The sequence below is a fragment of the Atractosteus spatula genome, chromosome 5 (assembly GCF_055471065.1).
Source record: "Atractosteus spatula isolate fAtrSpa1 chromosome 5, fAtrSpa1.hap1, whole genome shotgun sequence".
Classification (NCBI taxonomy): Eukaryota; Metazoa; Chordata; class Actinopteri; order Semionotiformes; family Lepisosteidae; genus Atractosteus; species Atractosteus spatula.
The window spans coordinates 39,280,052-39,287,792 of NC_142710.1; positions in this window are offsets into that span (position 1 = coordinate 39,280,052).

Below are 7,741 nucleotides of genomic sequence, written 5' to 3' on the forward strand. Positions count from 1 at the left end.
CAATGTTATTTACGGTGCTTGCTTCACACAGTTGCCATTGTAAATTATCACTTTATTAATCATCTTCAGATACATTTAAGACTGCATTCTTGATTTCTTAGTTTGTTTTGTCACTGAAATATTGTTTTAACTGTTTTCTGAACAAGGAAAGTGGATAGTGAGCCACAGGGCAACTTGTGACTACTAAATTTGATTTAAAATTTTTTAAAAGCAAAAGGATTTTTTTTCTCTTAATCAGTTTCTTGTTTTACAGCTTAGAACAAATAGGTCAGAAATACAACTTGGACTTCCCAGTAGAAGTATGTATTTTGCAGAAGCATGAATATCATATTGCATATGGTATAATATTAAAATACCATTTTGCAGTGCTTTAATCTTTCAAAAAGTATAGTTTGACATTGACATTTTGTCAATACCTTAGACCTCAAACTTTTTTTATACGTTTTGGTATCCATCTCCATCAGTGGTGTTCATTAAAATTATGTTTAATAAGACATGTTTTGAAAAGCATCATTTAGAGCTACAGAAATAGTTCCTTATTGGTTAATGCCCAAGAATATAAGATAGCTACACCCTGAGGTGAATGAGTATTCTGTTAACACAGAACACCTATTGCTGCCAAATAAATTTAAATTTATTACACATCCTTTTGAGAGATGAAAGGTAGAATTATGTCCACAGTTGCGCATCACTTTAGCCCTCTGATATGCTATTGTGTTGTACACATAATGGTTATTTGACATTAATCAAATATAAAAACTATATTTCATCTGATAATCCAATTTAACAAGCCTCATTTACAATGACAGCCTTGAGAGTGCTGTTGTATACAGCACAGCAGCATCCAACCTGGGATTTGAACCCATTGTTGTGGCCTGGGTTTGCCTGCCTGCCGCTGGAACTGACTCACTCTTGATTTTCTGATGACCTAACCAAACTTGGTAGAGGATTAATAAAATTAAATTTTAAAGGAGCAATGTTTCTGCTAATGTACAAGCTGATGCTTTTGTGCAGCACAACAATGACTCCACAAATGTGGCCAGTACACTCAAGGAGTTTATAAGGAGAAACAAAAGATTTGCCATTAGTTCACATGTAAAAGAAAAAATTCAAGCACACCCCAAAAACAGGCAAGAACCCAAGGGATCCATCCCCAAACATCCCAAATACTACCATAAGGACTTTGGAAAGTACAGTGGGTTGCAGACATCAAGCAGTTATTGCTTCCAAGGGATATGTAACCAAACACTGACTTCTATGCTCTGAAATTTACTTAAAGTGAATGGGTCCCAGTCCTTATGATCACTTGAAATCATTGGATTGATAACTAAACACTGGAATTTTATTATCTAATATGATCAAATATATTCATGAAAGTAACCAAAAATAAAATGTGTAATATATTCTATTTATCATTTGTATTGTCTTTTTATTAATCTTTTAATTTCACCGAAAGGCTAAGTGTTTAACTATAAAGCAGAAGTAGCAGTTTTGACTGTACCAAATCATAGATTAATAGTATGTTCCCTCCAAGTTCATACATATATCGGCTTTACTAAAAACTTTACTTTTGGCAGTGCAGCAGGCTGCATTTAAGTTTCCAGTCTCAGAATAAACAGATTAAGGACTTAATCCTTAATCGAACTGATTTGGTCTCGGTACTTCCTGGGCATATAATAAAAATGATATATATTATATTAATAATGATCAATACTGGTGATCTTGTGATTTTAAAGGCTACATTGAGCCATGTAACTACTAAATCAAATCAGGGATATACCAGGTATTAGATCTGTTCAGGCCTGTATCATCTGAGCTTCTAGACTGTCACTCAATAAGTCAATAAAAACTAGCATGCTAGAGCACACAGAAAGGTGGTTTTGTGATTTGCTGGTGGGCATTACTGCTCATTGTAGTTCTCAAGAGAAACACACTCATGGATCTTTGAATCAGTTAAAGTTGCTCCCCAGAGCATAACATTTTACTAAGGCCACACAACACAAAATTAACACACATTAATATTTAAATATCTTCAGTAGAGTAGCTATTTGTCCTTTATTGGATATGACCTCAAAGACAGACAATTGTTCATATTAGTGTTTCGGATCTTTCTCATGTAATAAAACCTGTTTTTAATAAAGCTCAAGCTTTCAGGGGGATTATGTTTTAATCAGCAAGAGTTACTCCCCTTCCAGGAAGATCCAAACTATTTTAGAATACAGACTGTACAGTCTAATCTCCAATCCCTGTTAAGAGGAAGTTTGGTTCTTTTAAGGAGCAGAACTGAGCATATGATTCCTCTGATTTGTAATCCTCTGTACAATAACAGACACATGCCTTAGCCATTTTTTTTGTTTCCTTCATAGTGGAAAAGGGAAATCTAGCACAATCTAGCAATGAAACAAATAAAAAATAGGTTTTAAATGTCCTGCCTCATGCAGCTGCTCAAGCAATTCATTTTCTGCTGATGAAAATGTTGTCTGATGTCTGGCTTGTTGTCTAGTGGACCTTGCCAAAATAAATTATCTGGCAGACATGGGGGTTATTAAGAGACAGTGTTAGTAAAAGAGCAACAAAAGATCTGATACAACCGATGTGCTAGTTTACAAGCCATACATATTCCCAGCACCACAATCCGTAATTTAGCTCCTGCTGTTCTTCTTTTCCCTTTGGAGCTGCAAGTGAACCAGGGTTTGCTTGCATGAACAGTTAATACAAGATCCTGGCTCTGGCTTTTGTCAGTCGTGTAGTTGCTTGTGATGTGTTTTGACACACATCATTGATCTTTGATGAAGTGCAACTAATTTGCAAAGGTTCTGAAAATGAATGTGCCTACATTAATCTGAGCCAGATGAGAAAATTGTATACCATCTATCTCCAGTGAATCTGAAGCAAGGGGAAAATGATCGTCCCATTTAAAAAACACATCCACTGAGAGGGAATACTTTGTATTGAAATTGCCTTCTTTGTGTTCAAGTAATTGTGGCTATTGTTATTTTAATCTTTATATTTATCAAGCAAATGGCATCTGTTTTTCTTTGAAGGCTAAAACGTGCCAGTAGCCTTATGAGGCTGAACTCCAGACTTGCAGTTATTCTTTATATTCAAGTTGTTATGAGATGCTTTATTTCTGTTTAACCTGAAGGAGAAAAAAAAACTCATTTGAAAGAAAGATGAAGAGCCTGATAAGCTGTGTTGTCACGGATAATTGCATCTTCACAAGTGGAAGCAGCATGTCAGTGTCTGAATACAAATGTTCGCATTTTTCTAGGCCTTGTGGTCTCTGGGGCTCCATCAACAGCCGTGGCAACGGGTGAACGTTATCTGCAATAATAGGGCTGCGGCTTTCAAAGGCACTCTCCTGATTTGATCCCAAGGTCACACTTCGGCCCTGTAAAGAGCAAGCCAGCTCTCTATTTGTATTATTAAAACACGCATATGTTTGAGTTTTGATTGTTTTTAAAACAAGCTCTTTGCTGCCATTATTTTTTAAAACAGTCCTTGATACTGACTCACATTACTCCAGACTGTCTTTGTTTCTTTGTTTCACACACACACGGAGAAAACTGCATTCCAGAAGGAACTGCATTCTGTTTCAAAGAAATGTCAGATTTGCTTACAAAACACATGCACAGTATAATGTATGCAAAGCAATACAGACAACACAGTAGTGTGGTGAATAGCATTGCTGCCTTGCAATGCCGGGAGTCTGGGTTCAAGTCTGGACCTGGGGTGCTATTTACATGGTGTTTGTTTGCTCTCCATTAGTTTGAGTCCCTGGGTGCCTCGGTTTCCTTCCACAGTCAAAAAACTGTGTGAGTGTGTATATGCATTGCAATGGACTGGTGTCCTGTCCAGGGTATATCCTGCCTTGTGCCCATTGCTTGCTGGGATAGGCTCTGGCTCCCCTGTAGCCTTGAGTTAGATTAAATGGTTGGAAGATGAATGGATGAATAATGCAATACATAATTCCCATCTGTTATTTTAAAGTAATGCACTTTGACTTGACTTGATGGCTTGTCTCACGAGCTGAAAGCCTGCTTTGCCCTTCTTGCAAAAAATTCCAAAATAAACTAATGTGTATTTATGTATTTAGCATTAAATCAGGAGGAACTTAAACTGGGAGACTTGTGCTTACTGCTGAAGAGTGTCTGGAATACCTCAATGCAGTGTTTGCTTAACAAATTAAATAGGAAATCTCATGGTGTTTTTAACCTTCTCCTTGAGGAGGCTCTTATTTGTAATTCTGGCCAAGTGAAACAGATGCAATTTTAACTGAGCTTTTAATTTAATGTAGCTATTGGGCTGTGGCGCCTTCAGGTGCTGTGCATGTCATTCTTACACACAGCACTGACTTCCAAAAAACTAAAAGTCTCACTACCAGCTGTCAGGTTAATATTGGTTACTGGGCCCCAGGCTAGTTTGACCTCTGGAGCAATCTTCAGAAATGGGTGCACTGCAGATGTTTTTAAGATACAATTAAACATTTAAGTGATGAAACAAATACATGACTAGCTAATTAATTACACTCTCTGCTTAGAAGATTACAAACATCATCATTGCTGCTGCAGCAGAGCTAGAATTTTCAGTATTTCAGGTTTTTAAAAAAACAAGCTGTAATTATTTTCTATTCAACCTGGGGTATAATTTCACAGCCTCCTTTTACTGACAAGGGAGATAGCTGGGACAGAATGTAGTCAATATACAGTATGTAGTGTATAGATGTAATAATAATAATAATAATAATAATAATAATAATAATAATAATAATAATTGCTTACAATTGGACACTCCACTCAAAGCGCTTTACAGGTAATGGGGACTCCCCTCCACCACCACCAATGTGCAGCATCCACCTGGATGATGCGACGGCAGCCATAGTGCGCCAGAACGCTCACCACACATCACCTATCAGTGGGGAGGAGAGCAGAGTAAGGAAGCCAATTCATAGAGGGGGATTATTAGGAGGCCATGATTGGTAAGGGCCAATGGGAAATTTGACCAGGACACTGGGGTAACACCCCTACTCTTTTCGAGAAACACACTGGGATTTTTAATGACCACAGAGAGTCAGGACTTCGGTTTTACATCTCATCCGAAGGACGGCGCCTGTTTACAGTATAGTGTCCCCGTCACTTAACACAACAGGGGTGAGATAAGCGCATAAGCCATAAACTGGGCACAGATATAGAAATCAGATTTTTTTTATATGGGATTGAGGTTCAATTTCACATTCTTCTCCTTACAAGGTAGCATTAGCTGACAGGTTTCTTAGTCAATTTTTTAGATACACTGTATAGGGACACGCATTGTAGATATTCCTGGATCTTAGTCACAAAACCTACTGCCACCTAAAAAAGGCAATAGTTAGGAATTACTAAGGTGGCTTTAACTGAAACAAGCCATGGGGTACAGTACAATGTAAATGTGCAAGTTGTAATTCAAATAAAGTTCTAAGCTTTTCTCACAGCACATACCCTGCTAAAAAGAATAGGACTATGATTAATAGTAATAGGTTAAAAAAGTGTTTAAAAGAACAAGCATAATTTGTTAGAATTCTGTCGTATTTGGAAAGCCTTACTGTAGCTGACATGCACAATTCATAGATATTACATGTTAATGCAGTTTCATACACTACAATTTGCAAAATCTTATTGATATCAATGGAAAAGACTTGGGGATTAATGATACTTTAAGAACCAAGAACAACATTTACATATTTCTAAAAGAGAAGTAAAAAATTTATTATTTTCTTACGTCATTACTGCATAAAATGTTAAAGTGGAATATATAAAATGTTTCAGAAATTACTGATTTTAAGTGTAGATTACATTATGAAACATTATAAAACTAATGTATGGATTTATAGGGAAAAATATTTTAAAAGTGAGTTTTATATGATTCACATTTTAACTGATGGTACAGTAGCTGAAATCATAAAGGATGCAGCCAGTCCAACACTTCATCACATTTCAGAATAACTGAAGATGCTTTTTTCATAAGGTTTCATTCAGTTTTAAAATAATTGTGCAGTGAAGAAAACTAAGGCAGCACATAAACTGATTTTTGTTTCTATCTGTTGGGGACTTTAGACTGTTGGACTATTATGTGTTCCACTATTCTGCTATAGAATCCCAGCAAGAGACTGAGACTTAAGTATTATTTACTGCTCCTACTAGCAGTGATAAGAAACAGAATTACTTCTTGATTTAATATGTTGAGATGCAACGCATAAACCTTTATGAACACCTTCCCTTTGAGAAATAGTCTAATAATTCCTATAAACTATTTTCAAGTGATTGTGTTTTCATTTTATGGAAATTACAGAAAAGAATAATGGAAGGAAGAAAAGAAGAAAAGGGCAAAACCTGTGGTAGAATGAAAAAGAAATTCCTGCAATCCTTCTAGAATATTAATGGAAATGGAAGCTAAGGTACATATTATATGTAAAGGGAAGTGGATCAGACATACATCTTTTTTTTCCCCCATAGATCATCTAATTTTAAACTGCAGAAATACAGACAATTCATGCTGAGATGACACAGCCTGCTTCCAATTAAAGTAAATTGGTTTTCTAGACGTATCTATTTCAAAGACTAAGTGTTCAAACACACCTAAAAACACCAAGCAATCTCATTGAATTTTGTGAGGCAAGGCAGCTTCTGTGTAGCATATAACCTCATATTCACTCTAATGCAATTAATCAAAGGAATGCACACATGCTGATACATGTGCTCTTGAGGTACATTGTGCGATTGGCTTGCAAACTAATTAGACAATTAGTTTTTTCTGTTTCAAATGATTTATTCACAGTTCTTCCTGAGAAACTATCAATCTGGAAAGAGTTTAGTTAGCAAACTGATCTCTGGCGAGTTCTTCTTGTGTTCTGGAAAGGATTTAGCCCTCATCAACGTCCTGTCAAGTAACTGTTCTCCTTTTTCTTCTTCTTTTTATTCCATCCCTCCATTTTCTAACCTCATTATCCAATACAGGGTTGTGGGGGACCGTGAGTTCTATTTAAACTTTGTGTTATCTTGATTGACATTAAATGCTTGTTAGAACAGGTAGCCTTGCCATGTTACTGTCAACATATTATTTTAGATCAGTTCTCTTGACATGCAAAGCAAGGCTTTCTTTTGAGCTTCCAACAGTCTTAATGAGGAGATCATTCATTAGGAAATACAAGTTTCCCGATTTTTAGCTTGGAAAAGGAACTTGCTTCTTTAATACAAAGTAAGGCTTGAACCCTCCTAAGGTGTACTTCCTTTTTTAATTCCATGTACTGTAGATGAAATGATTAGAGAGATAAGAAGATAAGCAGAAACAGCATATTATTCAGATCGTACCAAGTCAAAACCTTGCGGATGAGTGTCATTTCTCACAAACATCAGTTTCAAAAACCCAAAGAAATGCACTGTAGTAAAAAAAATCTGTGAATTTGAATGAATTTTTAATCTATACAGCTTCAATTTCTGCTTATTTAGTGCTTATTCATAAGTTATGCATGGGTGTTATTCAAAATTTGTTACCCAAAATACAACTTAATTAGAAGTAAAAAAAACAATATCCTCTGTGTTGTCTTTTAATGTGCTTATTTTCAGGGTTTTATATCCTACAATGTATGATCTACACATATAGTATATATTTTTATTTTAAACACTGTGTATATGTTACATAATTATCCTTTAAAGTCTGTCATTAGTCTATTTAACAATTTCAGGCAAGTAGCCCAAAGAAAATA